This window comes from Lutra lutra, chromosome 8 (genome assembly GCF_902655055.1).
Source record: "Lutra lutra chromosome 8, mLutLut1.2, whole genome shotgun sequence".
Lineage (NCBI taxonomy): Eukaryota > Metazoa > Chordata > Mammalia > Carnivora > Mustelidae > Lutra > Lutra lutra.
Genome location: NC_062285.1, coordinates 27940926 through 27966434, shown reverse-complemented (window position 1 = coordinate 27966434; position 25509 = coordinate 27940926). Strand labels below are relative to the sequence as shown.

Here is a 25509-nt window from a genome sequence, read left to right as displayed (position 1 = left end):
AAAGGCTCTCGTGGAGCTAGAGCTTTTGTTGCTATCAGGCTGAGGGCCACACCTTTGAGAAATTTCCGAGGAAGCAGAAAAAATAGATCACAGTTACAAAATAGATTTGGGGCAGGGCAGGCCAGGGCCTGGCCCGCAGGGCAAAAGACTATTTAAACAAGTATCTGGGAACCTATAGAACTGTAATGTCTGCTTCCTGAGCCTCATAGGAGGAATGGCTATCTTGCCATCGCCAAGTTTCTGTCCCTTGCTGTGTATGTGGAAAGACTCAGGCCACAGTAATTATGACATGTGGTTAAATATTTAGAAAATATATATATTGGGCATCAGGGGAGATTTAGGAAACCTCTGAAGTTATGTTTTTCTTCTGAGTTCCCTGGCCCTACTTTTCTTCTTTTATCTCATTCCCTAGCTTTCAACCAGGTAGTCAATCTTCACTGCCTTTCAAGAACTTTCTTTTGGAAAATACTGACCATCAGCCACATACCCTTCAGTATAAATAATGCAGGATACTAGAATCTCAGTTAGAAAAATTCTTACATTTTAACTACTCTGTAGCGACCTGAATCGTGGCGCCACGAAATATGTATCTACCTGGAATTTTGACTGTGACCTTATTTGGGAAAAGGATTTTTGCAGGTGTAATTAAGGATCTTGAAGTGAGATCATCTTGAATGATCTGGATGGTCCCTAAGTCCATGGACAGGTATCCTCATAGGAAGAGGAGAAAACGCAGGCAAAAGTAAAAATGGGAAAGGAAAAAATGGGAGGCCACGTGGTGATGTAGGCAGAGATTGGAGCTGCAAGCCTCAGCCCACCAAGGACCGCTGGCAGCTACTAAGGGCTGGGAGAGAGGCACAAGGCTGATTCTCCCTCTGAGCCTCTGGGAGGTTCGGCCCTGCTCACACCTGGCCCATAAGGGAATCAATCTCTGTTGTTTTAAGCCCTCCAGGTTGTGGTAATTTGTTATGACAGTCCTGGAAAACTAACAAATACTCTGTCTTCCAGTTTATCCTTGGATTCCTTGTGTAAAATCTCCTCAGTGACTATCCACTCTGCTTGACTATATCTGGTGGTTGGAAACTCAACTTCACCCATATTCAGATGGCTCGGGTGTGTTGCTACCTTCTACACGCAGCACCATTTGCTCCCACTGGCTTGCTGTCAGTCCTTGAAAAGGTCCAGCGTTTCCCCTGAAAGCCTTAAAGCCTTTGCCTTTGGTGTTTCATCTGCTCTTTGCCAGGTCATTCAAGTTTCAGCTTAAATATTGGCCCCCAGGAGACAACTCCTGAGCACACACACCTACCTCAGTTAGGTGGGCCCGAATCTCCCCCAGGGGTTTGTTTATGTTCCTCACATACCCTGAAATTCGTGTCTTTGCTCAGTCCAGTCACTGGTTTGTACGTGCAGTGTCTGCCCCATTAACGGGAGCCCTGCCGGTCAGGGGCCTGTTTTCCTTCCTCATTGTATTGCTTAGAACGGATATTGTATTGTGTAGAAGGAAATGCAAAATTTCACTTATTGTGAGATGCACCTTTTCATGAAAATGAGATACATTTGATGTAGTGTTAGATTTGGTGACATCAACACAAATGCACCTTTCTTAGTTACTTCCTGCTCTCCTCCATGCTCTTTCAAACTGTTCTCTTCCCTCGTTGCCTCAAGGGAGAAGCCTGCCTGGGGGGAAAGCAAGGAAAAAAAAATACTAAAAGCCTTTGGATTCTGTGTTTCCTCAAAGCAGAATCATTAAAGAGATTATGCCAGGTGCCCAAGAGGCAAAAACATCTCTCTGTGAAGTGGCTCAAGGCAAGAGCCAGAAAAGCAGTTATAAAGGTAAAAACCAGGATGACAGGCATGCAGAGGAGCGGGAAGTCTCTGAGCAAGGGTCTTGTGCCTCTGGTGGAAGGTCCTATGTGCCACACACTCTTTTAAGAGTGTGGTGGTGGGATAAGAACGGAGATCCAGACGGAGGCTGTGACTACTTGCCCTGGTTCTGCAGTTAGCAGCCATCCCAGCAAGGATGCAGGGAGTATGGACCTAAGAGTTTCTGCTTGTAGCCACTGTGCCAGTGCGGCCTCTCAGCAATTTCAGAATGTTTTGGGGGACCTAAGATTGGAAGACCTGTGGTCCGCTTTGCAAGGTGGAGTCCTGGGGAGCAGCAACACCACATGCACTACACACACATTTGTGACATTTCTAGGCAAGTGGGGCAAGAGATAGGCTTGCAGAGTTTGGTGTGGTCTCCCCGTGTCCACCATGGCACAAAAGCAGAAGAGAGACCTGTGACTCCTTCTTTTAACATGGCTCAGGTGTGGTGCAAAAGGCCAAGGAAGTCACATGGGCTGCAGCGAGGGCCAGTGCTGCAGCCACATGGCTCATGGCCAAGGGTGAGAATGGGAAGATCTTTGCGTGGATGCATGGAGTCGGCATTGAGGACTAGACATCCCCTCGGTGCCTTGTTCTACTAGAACTCAGACACAATTTCAGGGAATATGGGAAAACCTCAAATTAATATTCCATTCTCTACAAAACTGGCCTTTTTTTTTTAAATTTTATTTATTTATTTGACAGAGATCACAAGTAGGCAGAGAGGCAGGCAGAGAGAGAGAGGAAGGGAAGCAGGCTCCCTGCTGAGCAGAGAGCCCGATGTGGGGCTCGATCCCAGGACCCTGGGATCATGTCCTGAGCCGAAGGCACCGGCTTTAACCCACTGAGCCACCCAGGCGCCCCCAAAACTGGCCTTTTAAATAGAAATTCATTTGGGGGACGCCTGGGTGGCTCAGTTGGTTGGATGACTGCCTTCGGCTCAGGTCATGATCCTGGAGTCCCGGGAGCGAGTCCCGCATCGGGCTCCCAGCTCCACGGGGAGTCTGCTTCTCTCTCTGACCTTCTCCTCGCTCATGCTCTCTCTCACTGTCTCTCTCTCAAATAAATAATAAAAATAAAAATCTTTAAAAAAAAAAATTCATTTGGGTGGGACGCCTGGGTGGCTCAGTTGGTTGGACGACTGTCTTCGGCTCAGGTCATGATCCCGGGGTTCCAGGATCGAGTCCCACATCGGGCTCCCAGCTCCATGGGGAGTCTGCTTCTCCCTCTGACCTTCTCCTCGCTCATGCTCTCTCTCACTGTCTCTCTCTCAAATAAATAAATAAAATCTTTAAAAAAAAAAAAAGAAAGAAACTCATTTGGGTAATTGAGAAGCTAAGTTATCTTTTTTATATATCTGAGAGTTCAAGCTCTCTATACATAGGCCTTTCAGTGAAACTTTATTAAACAAATGATTGACACAAATATATTGAGTAGAAATCTGCTTCCTATAACATGTACACATTTATTCTGGTTCCATTCCTCAGGCCACACAGAACTAGTTGAATCCCTTTTCTACCAGAGAACTCTCGTTTGCCAAACCAGTCTTTGATGCCCCATCAGAGGGCCCCATGTCTGTCATACATTTTTAAAGTCAATATTATTAAGATATAATTTATATGCAATAATATGTACCCATTTTAAGCATACAGTTCAATGAAGTTTTACACGCACACACCTGTGTAATTGCTAGCACAAGGAAAATGTAGCACATTGCCATCACACCCCATATTCCCGCAAGGCCTGTTGCAGTCACCTTCTCCCCCCCGCCCCAGTATTGGCCTGAGGCAACCACTTTTCTGCTTTCTGTCACTCTAGATTAGTTTGGCTGTCCAAGAATTTCATATAAATGGAATCATATGTCTTATTTTAAGTTACTGTAAAATAAATGGAAAAGCCAGAGAAACGCCATCAAAGAGAATGGGTATCACTGAAATGAACCTGCTTGGCCACCTTGCCTGGCACTGCCTGAATTGGAGACAGCCGTCTTGTGGAGCTGCCATCAATCACGTCCTTCCTCACCTCACATTCTCCCTGCCCTCCCTTCTGTGTGGTATTCGCTCTGTATTCACTACCATTCCCTTTCCTCACTCTTGGGGCTCCGTTGGACCACATTTGCCAACTGGGAAAGTAAACAACAAATGAAACTCCTGGAAAAGCATCTTTGCTGAAGAGGTTGCTAATCTTCGGGGAGAAGCAGACAGGAAGTACATCCACCCGGCTCTTACTGACATCCCAGATAATGTAAACTCCCCATTTCCTCTACAGCTGGCTCAGGAATTGGCCTCTCTGACACAATGAGGGAAGCTTCAGTTTCTCATTATTTAACAGTTGGACACCCCTTTGCTCTCCTGGCTCCTAGTACTATCTTTCCTTCCCTTGTCAAGAGTTTTGTTTTCTTAAAAAAAAAAAAAAAGAAGAAGAAGAAGAAGAAGAAGAAGGAGGAGAAGAAGAGTTTTGTTTTCTTTCTTCATCTTGTTCACCTCCAGGTTGAAAAGACTGTGAGAGAGCGAGATGGTCTAGTCTTTCAATCATTTCCTCTTATCCCTAAATCTGTCTGATCCTTTGCCCATGTGCAGAACATTTTTATGCCTGGGAAGACAGAAAAAGGCTTCTAGAATACAGCTATCGGTTGACATACTGTTGTTATTCTTCCCAGTAAAAGCGCTTGCACAAGAGAGTAGCTGGCATTAATGGAATATGTCTGCAGAAAACAAGTATGCAATACATACAAAGTAGAGAATGTTACCCTTTTCTGATTCTCTGGAGCATCTCAACACAGGCAGGAGGAATGCATGTGCCTCATACAGTCTGTGGCTTGGACTAGTGGCTCTCAGAATGTGGTCTCCAGACCGGTGGTATCGGTATTACCTGACATATTTAGTTATCTCTTGCTGTATAATAAGTAACTCCCAAACTTAGTAGCTTTAAATACCAATAAACTTATATTATTTCCCACAGTTTCTGTTGGTCAGGAATTTAGAAGTGACTTAGCTGGGTGAACCTGGTGCAGGGTTTCTCATGAGGTTGCAGTCAAGGGTCTCCCAGAGCTGCAGTAATCTGAAGGCTCAACTGGGGCTGGAAGCTAATGCTTGAGGAGAGAGAATGAGTGTGAGAGCAAGCCTTGTCTTGAAATTACATCCATCAAATATAGTTAGAATTGAGTCACTAAATCTAGTCCATGTTCAAAAGGATGAAAGTAAGACCCCATTTTTTTGAAGGGAGGAATGTCAAAGAACTTGTGGACATTTGTTAAAAGTATTGCACCTGGTTGAAAAATGCAAATTCTTGGGTCCCATTCCAGACCTCCTGAATCAAAAACTCTGGGGTTTGAGTCTACCAATCTGTTTCATAAGCCTATGGGTGATCTGATCCTGGCTAAATTTGGGGTACCATCATGTTAAACTAAACACTGAGAAAACCTCACCTCACTTTTGGGTAATTGCAGTCAAGCCTTACCATCCAGGGGTACCTTTTAGAAGCTGGGTATTAATGAATTTAATGAAAGACACTAGTCTTATTTCTAGTTAATCTACAGCAAAGGAGGGATAGTAGAATAATGCCCCCCACCCCAAAGATGCCTACAACCTAGAAAGCTGTGAATATGTTACCTCCTAACTTGTGGCTATGATTAAACTAAGTCTCTTGAGTTTATTTATTTTTTTTTAAAGATTTTATTTATTTATTTGACAGAGAGAAATCACAAGTAGGCAGAGAGGCAGGCAGAGAGAGAGGAGGAAGCAGGCTCTCTGCTGAGCAGAAAGCCCGATGTGGGGCTCGAGCCCAGGACCTGGGATCATGACCTGAGCCGAAGGCAGCGGCTTAACCCACTGAGCCACCCAGGTGCCCCGTCTCTTGAGTTTAAAGAGATTATCTTGGATTATCCAGATGGACCCATGGTAATCACAAGGGTCCTTATAAGAGGGAGGCAGAAGGTTGAGAGAGAGAATCAGAGGAGAAAATGTGATGATGGAAACAGAGACTGGAAGATGCTATACTGCTGGCTTTGAAGATGGAGAAAGGGGCATGTGCCAGGGAATGCTTATAACCTTGAGGAGCTAGGAAAGTCAAGAAGACCAGCTTTTTCCTAGAGCCTCCAGGAGGAATGCAGCTTTGCCAATGCTTTGAGGTTAGCCTGCTGAGACTCAGTGTGGACTTCTGACCTCAGGAACTAGAAGAGAATTAACTTGTGTTATAGTAATTTGTTAAAACAGCACTAGGAAGCTAATACAGAGGGGGTTTTTTCTGAGCCTCCCTTTTGGTGGAACAGAGAGGAGATTAAGAAGAGGGGGTGTTGGGCTGCCTCAGATGTTTCCACAAGGAGAGTAGACATATATTTTATTGCAAAGTCTATCCTTGTAGTTTTACCTACAAAAGAGAAATGCTCTAGAACTGCTCTGCTTTGTGTACTAGCCACTAACCATATGAGGCCATCTACATTAACATTTAAATTAATTAAAATTATATAAAATTAAAAATTCAGTTCCCAATCTCACTAGCCACATTTTAAGGGCTCAGTAGCCAAACATGGCTAGTGGTGAATGTATTTGGTGGCACAGACACAGAACATTTCCATCATTGCAAAAATTTTATCAGACTATTCTAGAGTCTTTGATCTTCTTCAATTTTAAATAAACTTTTTCAAAAATCTTGGTTCCACATCATGTCTGTGAGTCCATGGACTTCCTTTAGCTCCTTAATTTATATTTATTTGTAGTGCTTATTAAGTAGGCTTTAAAAACTTGTGCCTTGGGGCACCTGGGTGGCTCAGTTGGTTAAGCTTCTGCCTTTGTCTCAGCTCATGATCTCAGGGTCCTGGGATCAAGCCCTGCATCGGGCTTTCTGCTCAGCAGGGAGCCTTCTTCTTCCCCCCTACCTCCCCCCCCCCCCCGCCACCCCGCCTGCCTCTATGCCTACTTGTGATCTCTGTCTTCAAATAAATAACATCTTAAAACAAAAAACAAAACAAAACAAAACAAAACAAACCCTTGTGCCTGAAGGACAAGGTCTCCTGGGGATTAACAGCTTCCTTAGGGACCAGAACTGGGAGAAGGTATGTCTTTGTGTTCATGTGTGCAAGGGGAAGATGGGAGAACAGGACCTGCACCCCTGCCTTAACTGGAACTTCCTTCATTGTATTTATCTACTGAGCTCATGCCATTCCATTTGAAGAAAGAGTCCATTTTTTTTTTTTTTTAAATTAGACAGAGAGATCATAAGTAGGCAGAGAAGCAGGCAGAGAGGAGAAAGCAGGATCCCTGCTGAGCAGAGAGCCCGGATGCAGGGCCTGGATCTCAGGACCCTGATATCGTGACCTGAACTGAGGGCAGAGGCTTAACCCACGGAGCCACCCAGGCGCCCCTGATTCCATGGTTTTAAAAAGAAGAAAGCTGTTAAAACCTTAAGGTTGGATGGAGGGTATTATCCCACTTCTCCTTTGTCTCCTCCCATAATCTTCTGGAAATTATTTGCACAAGGTTCCTTCTAACTGAAGACTATGACCAGAAGCAATAAGCCATTTGCACTTGAATATTGACATGAATTCATTGTATGGAGTTTCTGTATTTGTGAAGATTTCTTTTAAAATTGATCCAAAAATTATTTTAGTGATTGCAGTTAATTTGGAAAGCAGTTTATTAGGTTGATAATTTTTCTCCTAGGATTAATGCAACTATTTTATATTTCTAGTCTCAGAAACATCATATTCTATCTTATTTAAACACATACACACACACACACACAAACACACACCCGTACTTTATAGAACACACTGTACTTGTCTGTTGCAGTAAAGTTTTATAGGGCTCCTGGCCAAAACCAATAAAGTTTGGATAAAACGGGAGGACCTTTGGAAGTTTCTTCAAACCATATAATCTTCAAACCCTAAGGGACGTCATAGCCCCCCTGGTTCAGGAGAAACTGGATGAATAAGTGGTAGGAGCCTCATGTTTGATAGGAGAAGCTACTAAGCTTCTTATATTTTAAGCACTAAAAGTATTGAATGGGTACAGATCACACTTCTTGCCTCTGATAATAATTTTACTTTTATCGGCTGTGGTCTTGCATTAAACATATATAAAGTCGCCAACAAGGACAGAATCCCTGGGAATGGTGACCATGCCTGTGCTTCAGTTCTCCTGGGCAGAATAAGTGTTCAGCAATGCCCTGCTGGGCACAAGGGCCTGTCTCTAGAGCTTGCCTGGGTCACGTGGCCTCCCTGAAAATCCTGGTTTGTGGATTAGTAGAGCTCTGAAGTTCTTTGATAATGTGATGGCTGAAAACAATTAAAACCCAAAAACACTGAATTTTAAGGCAAGAAGGAAAATGTGTCATGTATGATTGTAATAACAGAGAAATTAGGCCGCATTAATGGCAGTAATTACTTCTGTTTAACCGTGAATGCATCTGTATCCGCGTGTGAATGAGAGCAAGTCTCATTGCAAAATGCCATGGAACAAGGTAATGCTCCATGGAGGTGGATTTTCTGCTGCTGAGGAAGCAAACACCTAGGGGCTCCTCATTTCAAGGGACCCCTTCCAAGGCCCAGGAAGGGGCCTTCGCAGTCTGATTACCTATTCATATATTTTATAAACCTGGAAAAGTGCAATTATTTTAGCTGGAATCTGTTAAGACTGCCATTTGTTTCCATTCCTGCTTCCTCAGCTCTTGGGGAGCATTGAGGTGGTCTGGGACATTTGGGGGATCCAGCTAAGGAAGGATGAGTTGGGGGTGCACTTGCTTTGAATTTAGTAGGATGTATTGATGTGGGTCACTCCCAGGAATCTAGTAAATCAGAGTTCAGAGTTTTTCCCATTTCCGCAGAACTTCTCATGGACGGGTTAATAAAGTAATTGGTAAGAAATCAGAGAATAAGAAAGAAGAGGAAAATGGAAAAGCTTGAAGGAAGAGTCTGTCTCTGAATAATCAGTCCTGTTTCGATAACCAGCAGCACTTAGGAATTCCACATGCTGTAGTCAAAGGCTTTGGGATACACTTGTGTTCAAATTTCAGTTGTGTCAAATGCTGACTGTGTAATTATGGATAAAATGTTTTTTCCTTGGATCTGTTCCCTCACCCATTAATGGGGGTACAAATATGTACCTCCTATGGTTGTTGTGACCTTTAAATGCTATAATATATATGTACAGAATATACACAATAGGCACTCTTTAAATTAACAGATTTTTTTTTTAAAAATCATGCCATGGAATATTCTCTTACGGTACAGTTAATTTGAATATCTGAAGTTCTAATTAAGGGAAAAGATCTCCTGTAGAGATTGTTGAAGTTGGAAGGAGATGTTTTAAGGAAGAAACTGGGGTTCTGCAAAGAAAGCTGTGACTTACACTTGAAGGAGTGACAGAACTCTTCTTAGAACCCACACATCCTAACCCGGAGTATAGTCAGAGTAAGTGTGTCCCCTTATATTGAAAATAGATCAAAAAGTAAGTGCACTGCACAGAAGGCTGTGCACGAAGCATTCCAGGTGCTAGGAAACAAAGGTAGTTATCTTTGATTAGTGCCAGGAACTATACATAGTTATCATAGTATCATAGTGTCGACCTTGCTACTGCCCAACAACGTAGTTGCAATATGGCCTCATTCTGCAGATGAGAAAACTGTGACCTGGAAGAGTAAAATTTTGCTCAGGGTCAAACAGGAACAAATGACAGAACTCGAATTCAATCATAGGTCTGTATGTCCCCAAAGCCACGCCCTTTGCCCTATTTCATACTGTCCTTGAGGACTCAGACTGTGTCCACGCAGGGGTGTCTCCATCACTGACCAAATTGTGATCGGCAAAGTCACCCACTGCAAGCTATTTTCTCCCCTTTGATTGCAGTCCTGGTGATAGCCCTGGAGCCACCCTTTTTTGTTCACCTGGACACCACTAAAAGAACCTGTCAGAGATATATTCACGATTTCCTTGCAGAGGCTTATAAACTGTCACAGTTTTCTCAGAAATATTTTTATAAAGTCCAAGAACTAAAGGAAAAAACTCAGGAATGTGTTTGACATACATCTGAATCCAACTGCAAATTTCTTTCATTTAAAAATACCTTGGTTCAGTGGTTCTCAACCTTGGCTTGACACTAAAACAATTTGGGAAGCTTTAAGATGATTCTTAAATCCCAAGACTAATACAATCAGAATCTCTAAGAGTGGGGCTCGCTATGGGCAGTTTTTAGCAGCTCACCAGATGACGCTAGTGTATTACTGCTAAGGTTAAAGATTGGGTGACCTTCCTCAATAAGCCTTTCCCATGCTAAATTTCTGACATTCTCTGAAAAAAAAGTGCTCATTCTTTTTTAAAAGAAGTTTTTATTAAATGCAATTTAGTTAACATGTACTGTATTACTAGTTTCAGAGGTAGAATTTAGTGATTCATCAGTTGCATATAACACCCGGTCCTTATTACATCAAGTGCCCTCCTTAATTCCCATCACCCAGGTACCCCATCTTCTACCCACCTTTCCACCAACAACCCTCAGTTTGTTCCATATAAGTAAAAGTCTCTTATGGCTTGCTTCCCTCTCTGTTTTTATCTTACTTTATTTTTCCTTCCCTTCCCTTGTGTTCATCTGTTTTGTTTTTTAAATTCCACATATGAGTGAAATCATATGGTATTTGTCTTTCTCTGACTGACTTATTTCATTTAGCATAATACCCACTAGTTTCATCCACATTGTTGCAAATGGCAAGATTTCATTCTTTCTGATAGGTAATATTCCTCTGTGTGTGTGTGTGTGTGTGTGTGTACACCACATCTTTGTCCATTCATCTGTCAAAGGACATCTGGCTATTTACATATTTTTTGCTGTTGTGGACATTGCTGCTATGAACACTGGGGGGCATGTGACCCTTCAGATCACTATGTTTGTATCCTTTGGATAAATACCTAGTAGTATAATTGCTGGATCATAGGGTAGTCCTATTTTTAACCTTTTGAGGAACCTCCATACTCCTTTCCAGAGTGGCTGTACCAGTTGGCATTCCCACCAACAGTGTAAGAGGGTTCCCCTTTTTCCATATCCTCACCAACGTCTGTTGTTTCCTGAGTTGTTAATTTTAGCCATTCTGACAGGTGTGAGGTGGTATTTTATTGTGGTTTTGATTTATATTTCCCTGATGCTGAGTGATGTTGAGCATTTTTTCATGTGTCTATTAGCCATTTGTAGAAATGTCTGTTCATGTCTTCTGCCCCCAGAATTGCCTCATTCTTAACCGAGATCCCTTCTATGATAGCTAAGTTTCCCTGGCAATTTTACACAGCATGGAGGTGTTAATTAGCAATTTTTTCTTTTTTTTGGAAGGGCACTTTGTTACTGTTTTATTGAAAGCTTTAAAAACTGTATAGTCCTTCATCCAGCATTTCAATTTCTTAGGACTTTACCCCAAGAAGAATGAAGAGATTCTGCAAAGAATTGTTTGTGGAAGTTCATTAAAACATTATGATAGCAAATTTTGGAGACAACCTAGGTATTCAATACTGAGTAAAGGTGATTGAGAAAGCTACAGTGTATTCAAAGGACAGGATGCAACTATTCAGCTTCTATTTAAGTTCATGTTAACCAGTGCAGGAAATACTGTAGTAGGAAGAATATGTCAGTTTTTGGTTATAATACATGTGTTTTTCATAAGCATGGGGAAAAATATGGAGCTTAGTTTCAAACATATTAAGTCATGAGTTGTTACCTTGGATGTTTGGCTTCTGCCTGTTTTTTCCCCCCCCAGCTTTATTGAGATATAATTGATTTTATTTATTTATTTGACAGACGGAGATCACAAGTAGGCAGAGAGGCAGGCAGAGAGAGAGGAGGAAGCAGGCTCCCTGCTGAGCAGAGATCCTGATGCGGGGCTCGATCCCAGGACCCTGGGATCATGACCTGAGCTGAAGGCAGAGGCTTTAACCCACTGAGCCACCCAGGCGCCCCCATGACTGACTTTTTAAATGCTCTTTTGGGTTTTCCAAATTTTTGTTTTGAGTATTGTTATTGTTTAATTGGAAACAGTAATAAAGTAGTCTGTAGAAAATGGTAGGTTAAAATGCAGTCTAGAAATGTGTGTGCCTCTATGGCTTACTTAACTTTCGTGCATTATTTTTCATGGCAAACTTAGCTAGCTAGTATTTGCTGGAACAACTGTTGAGCTGTCTTCAGAAAAGAACATTCTCCAATTTTGTTGTTGTTCACAGACTAGAACATTCTTTCTCTTTTTTTAACTATCCAGATACCCCTTGACTAAAGTCAATATCTAAGGTCAAATGAATGTTTAGAAGGGTATCTGCTAGACTCTCAGAGACTGGGAGCTGCTATAAGGAAAAGCTACAAGATAGCATTGAACATGGCCCTCGGTAAACAAGTATTTGTTGAATGAATAAATAAAGAATATATTTGTTAACACTCCTAGCAGAAAAAAAAAGTAGAGAAAATCATGTTTGTGGCTTTCAGAGGAAAGAGCAAGGATTTGTGTTTGTGTGTGTGTGGGGGCGGTTTTGTTGTTGTTAATAGCTGCACTATGCCTTTAAGAACTAAGGTGTCCAACAGAGCACTCAGCAGGGAAGTAGAGCAGTGCAGCTGAAGCTCAGAGGGAGCTTGGAGGGTGAACAGACATTCCTATGGATTCCTGTCAGAGCAAAGTGCCCTGCCCTATTTCATGATGGCATTTAAAGAAAGTAACACTAAGCTTAGATACTGGAAATAAAGCCTAAAGTTTTAGCTGAGGTACGCAAGGAGATGCTGTAAGAATTAATATGCTGCTAAGTTCAGATGTGGCTGGAAAGGAGAATGAGGCAGGGGCAATGACAGTTTCATGGCAGTTTCTCCCTGGCAGAATTTGGTTCTAGTGTCTGATCCACAAAAGCTGCTTGCCTGTCCTGGACCAGTGAACCTGGCCACAGGGAGCAGTGGCCAGTGTTTGGCAGCTGTTGCATTGCAAAAGTCTCTAAGAAGTTAACAAGGAAGATGACTTTCCAATTGACTTGGGCAAAGGAATTTCTATTCTAGGACAAGCAGAGGCCCCTAGTTCACAGTGGCACCTGCAGGGAGTGGGCTGGTGGGGAGGCACCAGTGAGGCAAAGGTCACTTGTCAGTAGCCAGGGGACCCTGGGGACCATCCATCTGAACTGAGTCACGGCACTTTCACTGAAGAAAATTTGCTCAGAGCTTGATTAATACTGATTTGCTTAGGAAATGCTCTCTTTCTAAACTAGAACTTCTATCAAGAGTCACTTTGGCTGATGGCAAGGATCAGGGGCCATATCACATGATTTCTCACCATCACAAATACCCTTCTCAGTCCAACCTGGAAATGACTTTCCCAAGGTTGGGCAGGGTGAGACTCAGCTCAGGTGGTCAGCATTGTTGACAAGCAATGTAAGTGCGTCTTAGCTCCCTGTTAGCAAAGGAGGTAGATGAGTACCCCAGAGAGGTGGTTCAGAGCACAGGTTGTGATCTCAGCCAGTCTTGGGTTCAAATCCCAGCCAGGGCAGGGAAAGGAACTGACTGGGCTGGGTAAGGCTGAGTCCTACAAGTAGAAGTTCAAATACAGAGTTTTGGGGGTCCCCTTTACATTTTGCACCCAAGGTGAGCACCTTACTTGCCTTACCCAGTCCCTGACTTTGCCCAGCCAGATAACTCACCAGCCCTGGGAGACTGGGCAAGTCACTTCAAGTCTTGTTTCCACTATCTGTAAAATGGGGTGATTGCAAGAGTCTTTCTTACAGGGTTTTGTAAAGTGAAATGAGTTAATGCTCTTAAGGCTCTTAGCACAGGGCCTAAAGTGCAGTTGGTGCCTTTACTTTTGCAAGAACTTGGGTCAGTACCCCGAAATGCATGTTCTTGCTAATAAGAGCTACATCCTCGAAGACACAAAATGGCTCATCAAGCCATTTCTGGACACTTACTAATACTGCTCAGACTGTTAGAACAATGATTCAGGGTCCCATTATTAAAAAACAGGAGCAAACCCTCAGTTCTCAGGGTAGAAGAAATACCCTTTGCCAAGCATCAAGTGATAATTGTGGTGTATGTTGGAAAGCAGCATAAAGAGCTAACCTCCTGGACACTGGCTTCAACAAAGTCATTTGCCAGGCACAGGTAGAAAACATAGGCCTGAGAAAAGGGCTGACCTCCTTGTGAACACACACCCCAGCCACGGGTGCTCTATGCCCTGCAATGCACAGAAATGCATGCTGGGAGTAAACTCAGGGTGAAAGGTGTGTTAAGAAACCACTCTACCGGGGCGCCTGGGTGGCTCAGTGGGTTAAGCCGCTGCCTTCGGCTCAGGTCATGATCTCAGGGTCCTGGGATTGAGCTCCGCATCGGGCTCTCTGCTCAGCAGGGAGCCTGCTTCCTCCTCTCTCTCTGCCTGCTTGTGATCTCTCTCTGTCAAATAAATAAATAAAATCTTAAAAAAAAAAAAAAAAAAAGAAACCACTCTACCAACCGCATGCACGCTTCCATACATTCTGGGACATGACCAGTTTAGGCTTTCAGTGAAAATTTTAGCATTTCAAAAGAAACATTGTTGGGTGTCTCACATAGATATACAACAGTAAAACTAGATATATTCCATGTTTACCACTAAAATTAAAATTGTCAGGCTGGGGGTAGGGGTAGGGTGGTTGGGTTATGGACATTGGGGAAGGTATGTGGTGTGGTGAGTGCTGTGAAGTGTGTAAACCTGGCGATTCACAGAGCTGTACCCCTGGGGCTAATAATACATTATATGTTAATAAAAAATTAAAAAATTAAAAAAAAATTGTCTCTGAAAATTTTGGGAAGCTTTCAGCCAAGAAATTCATTGTGGACTAGTGAAACTTGTGGCATTGGTCTATGTTTAAGGCATTTTGCATCAAAAACTTCTTTCCTATTTCCTAGGGTAAGATTTGATTCTAAAAGAAATGATAAGGAGGGAAGAGATTGATGAAATTTTTATTTCAAACTTCTTTACTCTCTGGAGTCTGGAAATAGATTATATAGGCGGAAAAATGCCCCACCCCAAGATGTCCACATCCTGATCCATAGAACCTGGAATATGGTACCTTGTATGGCATATGTGGTAAAATTGAGGATCTTGAGTTAGGGAGATTTTTCTAGATTATTTGGATAGGCCCAAATTAATCAAGGGAGATTATGCTTGTGGAGCAGGGTCAGAGAGGTGCAACCTTGCTGACCTCTAAGATGGAAGAAGGGGCCACAAGCCAAGGAATGTGAGCAGCCTGTAGAAACTGGGAGAGACAAAGACATGGGTTATTTCCTAGAATCCCCAGAAAGGAATGCAGCCCTGGAAACACCTTGACCTTAGCCTAGTGAGACCCTTGTTGGGCATCTAACTTAGAGAATGCAAGATCATAAATCTGTGTTGTTTTAAGCCACTAAATTTGTGAAGATTTGTTATTATAACGATAGAAAACTAACTCACAGCTGAAATTACATAACTTCCATGAGTCACTTTTATTGCATATTACAGGTTTGTTATATATTTAGGATCAAATCCTAGCATAGCATTTTTAAAAATTTAATATTAATATGTTGGATCTTGAATCCTAGTTTTCTTCTCCTTATTTATCTCAGGGTAGTGTGCTCTTCAGACTGGTGTGAAAAAGGAAACTGGAATTATTCCGCAGGAAGCACCTCTTTCCAAACCTGAGAGATGAGGAACGTTGCTATGCATAAGGACATGCCTGGTAAGATTTGAGGTTGTAATCATGGGAACTGGGCCATATAGAGCAAGATGTAAATCCCTGAAATAATTTGTAATGAAACATAAACATTGAGTTAGCATGAGGGCCACAGTTTCTGGGTGGTTGGTTCTGACTTTGGCAATCAGGGCTTAGAGGGAAAATTTTCCAGTTTTAATGGGCTCCAGATGTTCTTGTCCCAGCTGAAAATGTTTCATCATTTATGGTTAATATTTTTGTCAGCAGCAGAGTTTTGTTGTAATATCTCCAAATTGGTGATAGTGGTTGTTAGTCATCAAACAGATTCCAAATTGAGAGTTTAATCTTGGGATCACTTTAAGCATCCCATCACACTCCATTTAATTAAGAATTACTTAATAGTTATACTAGAATTTTGTTTGTGCAATCATGGACTACATGATTATCTGATGACAACCAGTCACTGAAATTAGGTATGAATGTGCTGTTCTGTTTTAACAATGGCTGGCATCCTGGCCAGGGTCTAGGAGAAGGAAGCAAGGATGTCAGATAGCCATCATGTTGGATAAATAAAGAAGCAAAGGTTTATTACAAATTACAATGAACTTCTTCATCATAGAATTTAGATTAAACTCACATCAGTTGGGGAACATTGAAGTGGTTACTTCAGGAAGTTCAGATGAAAGAAAAAAAGAGACAACTTCTGTTTTTAGAACAATAATGTCATGACTACCTACACTTAATAAAAGGTAATTCTCCAAGATCTCTTCTAGGATATGGTTTTAATTATGTAAATAGTCTGAAACTCAGCACATTACTTACATTCATGCTTTCCTTTCCTCTGATGAATGAGAGGAACATAGTTTACTTTTCTAGGAATCTTTTCTGGGAATCACTATCTACGCGCCATCTTGAATTCATAAGGCAGGGAGTGCAGGGTACATTTGATGATTTTGGTGGGTTATGCTATAGCAGGACCTGGTGGAATTAGTTACATTGCAAAGGTGTTTGAAAGGCCTGTTATTACTTGCTTACTTAGAATGGGCTTGATTTATAACTGGCTAATAAGTCCCATCCAGGTCGCCCTAGAGCTTTGATCGGTACTTCTATGGTGCTTACATTCATTGGTGTTAACTAGATAATTTTCGAGGTTTTCTTGCCAGGGCATACAGTTTCATGGTTAATTAGGAGCCTGGATTATAGGCCCTCACGCCACTTAGCAAAAGAATAATTTGTGGTTACTGACAAATAATAAAATCTCTTTAAGCCTTTGTCTTTTTTTAAATGATAAATCATTTTGCCTTTGTACTATATCATCTGTCAGCAGAATGCTTGAGGAGTTTCATTGCTTATAAAGTAAGGGTCCTTTGCTGGAATGCTAGAACCAAAGAAAGATGTCACTGAAGATTCTAAATATGTGTGTGGACTGCTCACCAGGGAAGACATTGTGCTTTCCTCACATTTCCATTCTCCTCCTCATTCGGGGTCCAACAGATACAGCATCCGTAGAAGGGAGATGCAGTCGCAGTGGATCCAGCCCCACCCAGGGTGACTGGCAGGGCTCACAACTAGAATTGACAAGATTTTAAAAATACGTGTTTTGTTTTTCACAAATTGTCTCATCTGTTGATAAGTACTTTTGAAAATTTAAATCACAGACTCATTCTTTTATGACTCTTTTCAGCAAGTATTCGCTATATAAAGTCTTCTTAGACTATCCCAGACCCCTTTGAAGCCCAGGGCTCATTTCCATGGGTAATTCTCCATCCACCATCTCTAATTACCAGCAAGCATCAGTGCCAGGTGCTCTGAGGAATCCAACTCTCTAAAGCAAGGAAATGCATCCCTTTTACTAACTGTAGTCCTCAGTTTGCCTCCTCAGAGTCAGCATGAAAGAGTTTGTCAGCTCCAGATGAAGTGATATGATGTGATGTAAGAGGTAATGGGAAAGTTCTCTTCTAATATTAAATATTTTTTTTTGTCTTCTCTACCCCCTCCCAGATGGTATTATTTAAAATAACAGTAATAATAACAAAATAACAACAATGAAGAGAGCTAGCATTTCTTAAACCTTGATTATGTGTCAGACACTCTGCTAAGCACATTACCTTTTCACTATACCCTCTAATCCTTAGGGCAACCCACAAGCAAGTTGCCATTAGTGTGTTCACCCCATCTTAGCGATGAATCTGGTGTGGCTAAGGTATTTAATTTCTGAGTCAAGCATTGTACACTGTTTTCTCTTGCTTTTAAAATGTATTCATTCTTTTAGCAAAAGTTTAGTGAGTACCTACTGTGTCCCAGACCCTGCTTTAGCCTCTGTGTACTCTGGAGAAAGATGTGGTGAACTCAACAAATGCCTTTGTTTTACAAGAAGAAAGAAGGTTGCTTCTGAGCAAAAGAGGGGATGCTAACTTCATTCACTGGCCTCCTGCTTCTGCCCCCAGCGATAGTAATAAGAACCCTATCCTGCAGGTGGCTGTCTGTCATAGTTACCTTTTCAACTGGGTGGGGAGAATGACATCCAGAGAATGTGAACTGTTTTTACTCCAGGCTTTCTGCAAAGATGGAAGTGGGGGGGTCTGCCCTGAAAAAGATGATGGGGGAATTTCCAGGTCTGAGAAAACTCACTAATGAACTTGGAATCCTAGTATCTTCATTGGAAAGGGCCTCAGAGTCGTTGAGTGCAGCCGTTAGACCAAATTTCTATTCAGTGCTAGATGATCCACCTCTTATTCGTGTCAGAGTACCCCTGCTTGTATACTTTCAGTGCTAAGGAGCTCTTCACCCTACAGAACAGTCCATTCTGATGCTAAAGGTTGTTCCTCATAATACTGAGCTAGCAGTCTGCCTCCATGTAATTTCCACTCGTTGGTCTCAGCTCTGTTCTCTGATGCCATGCCAAATAAATGTAGTTCGTTTTTTATAAAAATGTCCTTAAGTGTCTGAAATCAGCAATCTTGTCCCCTTTAAGTCTTTTTTATTCTTGCAGTTTCAGTCTTCCCTCATGTGTTGTTATTCCCAGATCCTTCCCTCTCTTAGCTGGAGCAGTAGTATCTGGAAATGAGTGGGCTGGGCCCATTCAAGGCTCACTGGAAAGAGCTATTAATAGACGCTACTTAAGTGACAAGAGGTTGTGAAGGAGGAGCGGGGCATCTCCTTTGGCCATTAGGACATGGACAAAGCATCTTTAGAGTCCCAGAGGTTTCTGAAGTCAGGGCTCATCTGGTGGTATTTGAGCCCCTAAATAGTGCTGAGGATCCTGGGAAGAATCTTTAGAGGGCCAGGCTGCAGAATGTGATACAGTACTAGGGAAGCAAATCTAATGGCTCTAGAATGTACTTGCTGCTGACAGTTTTATACAACCATCTCTAGGGAGAATTTTATTTACGGGGAGGAAGGGGGTGGGTGGAATTAAAGCTTATGGATTCTTTGATGCTCTGAACTCTCTTAGAAACAGCAACTACCATAAATCCAAGCTCTTTCACCCTCATAAATTCCCCCCATCTCTGGTAAAGAATTGAAATTGAGAAAAAGCCACCAGTGACCCCCTAATAATGCCCCCTACCCCTGATAATACCATGATGCCCAGCCTGCTCCCTCCTTTACCCACTCTAAGAGTAAGGGTAAGTTTTTTAAGATAGTGTTTCAATGATAAACCCAAAAGACCTAAATGTAGGCCATGTAGGCTATACCATTGCCAGTAATAGAAACTCATGTTTAATATTACTATATATGATGGTAAATTATTTTGTTGTTTGCCTCACTGCTATTTTCAGAGGAATTTATCTTTGTTTGGTACATGAAGCTTGGTTACAACCTACCCTTAGATTCAAAGTCATGTTAATACAGTGATGTAAATGTTACTTTATCATGGTTTCTTCTGTTGAATAGAGTGCTTCCCTTTATCTGTTACCTAATATATTAATGGCTACACTGCCACCACCTTTGATGTTGATGCATTCTGTACCGGACCTAGGTAGTAGTGTGAGTAGCCTTACCTCTCTGTTGCTGGTCAGACAGCCGCTGCTGAGAAATGTCCAGTGATTCGTGGATGGTTTGTGACTCTAGATAACAGAGCCCAAGTAATATACCAGTCTTCTGCCCAGTGCTGTTTACCTTGCATAATTCTTCAGAACATGAGCTAACCGAAAATGGAGGTGTAAGAATTAAATTCACATAGGCACAGTTGAATTCCAGACCAGTGAAAAATACTGATGACATTAATTAGATCTGTCCATTGAACAATTAGAAAATAAAACTCAATTATTATCTCTTAAACAAAATCATATAACGACAATTGTATACATCTTTGAAAATCTACCAAGGTTAAGTTTTTCAAAGGTAATGTTTTCCATGGCATGTAAACTATTCTGGGGCAAAGTAAGCACTCAGTCATACTCAATTCTATAGATCTACAGTGTTTTCCTTCCTTTATTTTCTAATCAGTCTCTAGGAGTCCGCTAAGAGTAAGGCACACAAACTGCTTTTATTAAAGAAAAATTTTGGTGGTCAAAAGATTAATATCATGGGGATGGAAAACAGGCCTATCGGTGAGGTTTGGTGACTGCTAAGCCAAAGCCACAGATCTGGCTAACCTCAAACTGGTCTCTTAATTTGAAAGTAAAATTTAAGGAGAGCTCATCTAATTCTTTGGAGGTTTAAGATAAGCTCTTGTTGACTGGAGACAGTAATCTATGTTTTGGGGGGGGGTTAACTGGAAATATTCTTTTCACTTTTATGTAAGACATGTGTTAGTCTTGGCTCTAAAGGAATATTTCATATCCAAGATTCTCAAGGAAATCTTCTGAGATTAATTCATTTTGGAAAAACATAACTTCTTTGCTTCCATTCCACAGAGATTTAAATGAGTGCTGGTGAGAGATGTTTCTTTTCCAAGAAAGGTGTAATGCTCTAGAGGCTGAGGTCTTACACGGCTCAGAGCCAGTAATTCTCCTAATGGACACTCCTCCACTTCATTTTGAAACAGAAAAATGTTAAAAACCACACTTTAGGTTCAGAGCATGTATTTTAAATATTGACATCATATATATTTAAGAGAGGTATCTGAGCAATGGCTGGCCTAGTGCCTTCTTCTGACCATCCACCACCCATTCATCCATATACCATCTGTCCCTCCCTCCCTCCATCCATCCATCTACCATCTACCATCGTCTACCATCCATCCATCTACCATCCACCATCATCCAACATCCATCCATCCATCCAACCATCTACGATCTACCACTATCCACCATCCATCCATCTACCATCCACCATCATCTGCCATCCATCCATCTACCATTCACCATCATCCAGCATTCATCTATCCATCTACGATCCACCATCCATCCATGGTTAGTGAATGCATTCTAAAGTCAGTCTGCATTGAATCCCAACCCTCTCACTTACCACCTGTGTGACCTTGGGCAAGTTATTTAAATTCTCTATGCCCTAGTTTTCTCATCTGTAAAATGAAGATCATGAGAACATGTACCTCACAATATTACTGTGAAGGTTAAATAAGTTAAAGTAAGTTAATGTAAGCAAAGTACTTAGAGCAGTGCCTGGCACACCACTAGCACTGTTCAAATAGTTGTTTTGTGTTATTATTTATATTATTGGTGAAACAACTCAGGCCCTGAAAAGATGAGTAACCAATTTGTAAGTACAGAATAAATACATCAGGAGTTAGAGAATCCACTTCTTTGATTTTTTTTTTCTTCTCTAGAAAGTGGAGGGGAAAAGCTAGAGAAGACGTATTAGTAGAGGAATGGAGTTTGAGATCATTTTCAGAGGACTAAAATAGAAGGCTTTGTTTTCTTTTTTATTGTTTGATTGGTTTTATTTTGTTGTAATTGCTAATTATTTCCAAATCTCCAAAAGAAAGTAAATGAGGAGACTCATTTACTAATTTACTTATTGCTCTGACCAACTAGACCGTAAAACCCCCATGGGCAAGGATTGTGGCTTTGTATTTATTTATTTATGTATGTATGTATGTATGTATGTATGTCTGTCTGTCTGTCTGATGCTCCTAGTGCTATAACCGCAGCATCCTGGATCTTTGGGGTGCCTGAGAAGCAGGGCTAGGTGAGAATCTTTGTAAAGAGACAGTCCAGAGACTGGAGGAAAGGGATACCCACTGAGAAAATTTCTTGGAGTAGGAGCCAGGGGAGGTGTTAAGTCAGTCCCCGACTAGCCCAGAAGAGCATTAGGCACCCACTGAAGAAGACGTGCCTCTCTGTCTCCGTGGACCCTGCAGCCAGGACACACAGCTCGACCCCGACTGGAGGGTAGAATCAAGGATAGAGTAGCAAAGGTGATGTGTACCCCCAGAGAAGTGTGCAAGGGAAGATGAAACAAAAGGATCTAGAAGAGACTTAGAAATGTTCTCCCTCAGTCCATCCAATTTAGTTTGAGTTCCGGTATTTACTGAGCACCTAGGAAAGACAAAACACAGGCTGGGGATATTGCGGGGCCTTGACCTGTGTGTGCATTGCAGGAGAGAGGATGCTTCTGGATGAGGATCTAGCCCTACCTGCACAGCTCCCTCAGCCCCTCCCTGTGGAGGTCTGGAACCTTTCTACTTCCTCTCAGCTCCTCAGCCCTCTCAGAAGGCATCCACCCCACCTCAGACTGTCTGACTTTTACAGTTTGCATTCACCCAGTAACACAAGAGAGCTGAGCTCCAGGTATAAAGGCAGGAACTGTCGTGTTAACCCAGGATGGCCAACCGTCCCAGTTTGTCTGGAACTGTCTTGGCTTTACCACCAAAAGTCCTTAGTCCCAGGCCAATGGGACAGTTGGTCACATTATTTCTACTTACTGTTGGTAAATAGCCGGCAAAAACAGTATGGGAAGAGCTGCCTAGTTTGTTCACTTCTCTTAAGCCTATTGAACTTGACTTAGGTTTATTTAGCTTGTTTATTATTTTAAAAAATTTTTAGCTTGTTTATTATTTATTTAAACAGCAGAGAGATGTGTGGGTGAATTGCACAGTATTGGTCCCTGTAGAATTACTTTTACTGACATTCCCTTTGTTTCTTGCTTCTTAAAAAAAAAAAAAAATATATATATATATATATGTATATATATATATATATGTTTGTTGTTGTTTTAAGATTTATTTATTTAAGACAGAGAGAGCAAGCATGAATGGGAGGGACAGAGGGAAGGGGATAGAGAAACTGAAGCAGATTCAGCACTGGGCACAGAGCCCAACTCCGGGCTCAGTCTCATGACCCTGAGATCATGACCTGAGCCAAAACCAAGAGTGGGACGCTCAACCAACAGAGTCACCCAGGTGCCCTGAAATTCCCTTTGTCAAGACACTCTGGGTGCATTGCCAGGCAGCTGTAGTAGGTAGCCTGGGAAGCTCACTGTATTATTTCCTGTACAGATATCACCGAGGCTTAATTCTGTCCGTTGTACAGTGTCCTGTCCTCTCCCCCGGCCCTGGGAGCCCCTAGGGGACTGGGGACACTCATGCCCTGGCTGCTGGGAAGGTCGTCCTCTTTGTGGCTGTCCTGTAGTAAAGTTGAAACTCCCATGCATGTGGGCATGAATTCCCAATTCATCATCTTATTTTCATTTTGCCCCATTTTCGCCCTTTATTTTTGTCTTGTACCATATGTGTTTTGTGTAAGTTATTTAGGTATATACGTAGAATGGAATTAAGTGATGTTTCTGGATACAGGTTACTTGAACCATTTGGCCTGATGGGGGTGTAATGCATTATCTTGTTTGCCTGTGGTAAGTGCCCTGGGGTTCCCTTTTGTAATAGTAGGTGGCTGTCTTCATGCCTGTCTGCATGGGCTCTTGGAAAAGGGCATAAAGGGAAGCCATCCTCTGTGGCTGCTCTTTGAAAGAGTCTCTTGCAGCCCTTCCCTGTAGATGGTTGGAAGTTGTTTAAGAGAAGCAGTAGGAAGACCACACCAGGAACATTCTGCTGGGGGCTGAAGCGAAAGATTAACATCCAGGGTACAGTGGGATAATGCTGTGAAATAACCAAAGCTTCACTCCATCACTTACTCTTCTAATCCATAGGGGAGAGTGACTCAGAGGGGAAGTGAGGGGTGTGTGTGTAGAGGTTTGGTCTCAAACAAGGTAGGTCCCAGAGCCTGCCCTTTTGGGCTAAGACCTAAGAGAGGGAATAAAAGATCTTGGAGAAGTCAGGAGGTGAGGGCTCCTGGGTCTCAATTCTCCTGTGCCCAGCTCTGGGAAGATGACTAGATCCCCAAGTAGAAATAGCTGCTTGGGCCTAGAATCATACGAGGTGCCTCCCAGGATCCCATGGCCATCTTTCCCCATGCAGACCATGGAAATAGTTGAAAGAAAGTGGGGTCCAAGGAGGCCTCAAGGATGGTAGCTGCCTGTGTGGACTGAGACCTGAGACCACAGCAGATCTCTGAGGATGACGGTGTGGGCTGATGATGACCCCAGGACCCCCTCCCTCAACACCTTGACTATACAGAAGACAGCCCTCCCTGCTCACAAGGAAAGGAGGTAACCCTGAATGGCCAAAGATGCATTTTTCTCCAAGTGGGGGCTTAAAATAGACATTAAATTCAGTTTTAGAAAAAGAATAATATATTTCCATCCCATCTGATAATATGGGCTGAGATGATGCTTGCTTGGGTATAACAGTGATGATAATGGTGGCTTACGTAGCGTTGATGTGTCATTCCTCTGCTAAGTGCTTTACGTGGATTAACCCATGAAATCTCTACAACGCAGGGACCACTAAATTCCCACTCTGGAGGAAATTGAGGCACAGAGACGTTGCTCGAGGTCACGTAGGAGGAGATAGGATTTGAACTTGAGTAATCCTAATGACCCTTAGCAACATACTTCATGTTTACAAACTTAATTGGTCTGAAAGTCTTTCCTGATCTCAAGCTAAAGACTTCTTGTGGGAGTATAGACCATTCCTTCTTGTTTGGTCCTTAACAGAAAGAGCTTATAGCCACTCATGTGATCCCTATCTTTTCTCCATTTCCTCCCTTTCCTCCCAAACGACCTTGGTTGCCTTAGCCTCTCCTTAAGGCTGTTGAGATTTCATGATTTCTGATTTGCCCACTGCTTGAATGTCTGGGTCTGATCTGGAACAGGTCAGTATGGGATGGGTACTCAAGGATGACTGTATCTTCATGATTTCCCAAGTCAGTGCATTCTGCTGGTGAATTTAGTAATTCTTTCGATAAGAAATAGTTCACTCTCATGATCACCGTGGTCCCGAGTCTGCATCTGCCATGCATTTGTAAGGAAGCCCCAACAATCTTTCTCTACATCTTCTGGGAAATGAGCTATTTGGCCTTATGTACATGGCCAGTTGCCAGGCCTGTTTTCTGTCTATCTAAATTATGGTGGCAGAGGAGATAAAAATACAAAGACAAAAAAGTCATTTTTCTCCCCCCAAAACACCAAAATTCTTTGGGCCTTTCATTCTCTTCTGCTTTTTTGCCGATAACAGTGAATAATGGTTTCTGCTGCTGCTTTTATTGGCTTAGCATTTAGGATCATAAGAATGTAAATGTTTCCCTAAGGAAAAATACATTTGGGGGATTAACTAGACTGTTTCTTTACTTTTAAAATTTTAGTTATAAAAGGAAGAAAGAATCTGCTGAGCTAAACTAAGTTAATGATCACCAACAGAAAACAGAGAGCAGAGACCACCATTCATTTGAATAGGAGCTCCCAGGATTTGTGGAGGTCCACTCTGGGGGTTCTGTTTTAGCTTGCATGGCTTTAAAGGTTCTATTTTAAATCCAGTGACTGTCATATTTGAACATATTCATATTTGGGGTCAGGTCACATCATTGGTAAAACTGATTTTGTTCACTATTTTATTCCTTTAACTGACCATTATTACTCTCTTTTCGTGCCAGCTTCTCGATGTGAGGTGGCTTTAGCAAAGGGCTATTGTCTTTTCCTCATGATGCATGTCTCCCCCCACCCCCAGGTCCCCTATATCTCTC

General features: G+C 42.2%; 1 long non-coding RNA gene across 2 annotated transcripts in view; it reads left to right on the top strand.

Moving 5' to 3' along the window:
* LOC125107536 (uncharacterized) overlaps nt 1-25509 on the top strand; it is a 64974-nt gene that overhangs the window by 5752 nt on the left and 33713 nt on the right. Inside the window, exons 2-3 of one of the 2 annotated variants that reach the window (XR_007129585.1) lie at nt 1666-1833; nt 15444-15556. This is a non-coding gene — a long non-coding RNA (uncharacterized LOC125107536). The remainder of the gene's footprint in view (nt 1-1665; nt 1834-15443; nt 15557-25509) is intronic. The other variant, XR_007129587.1, reaches the window with a different exon arrangement.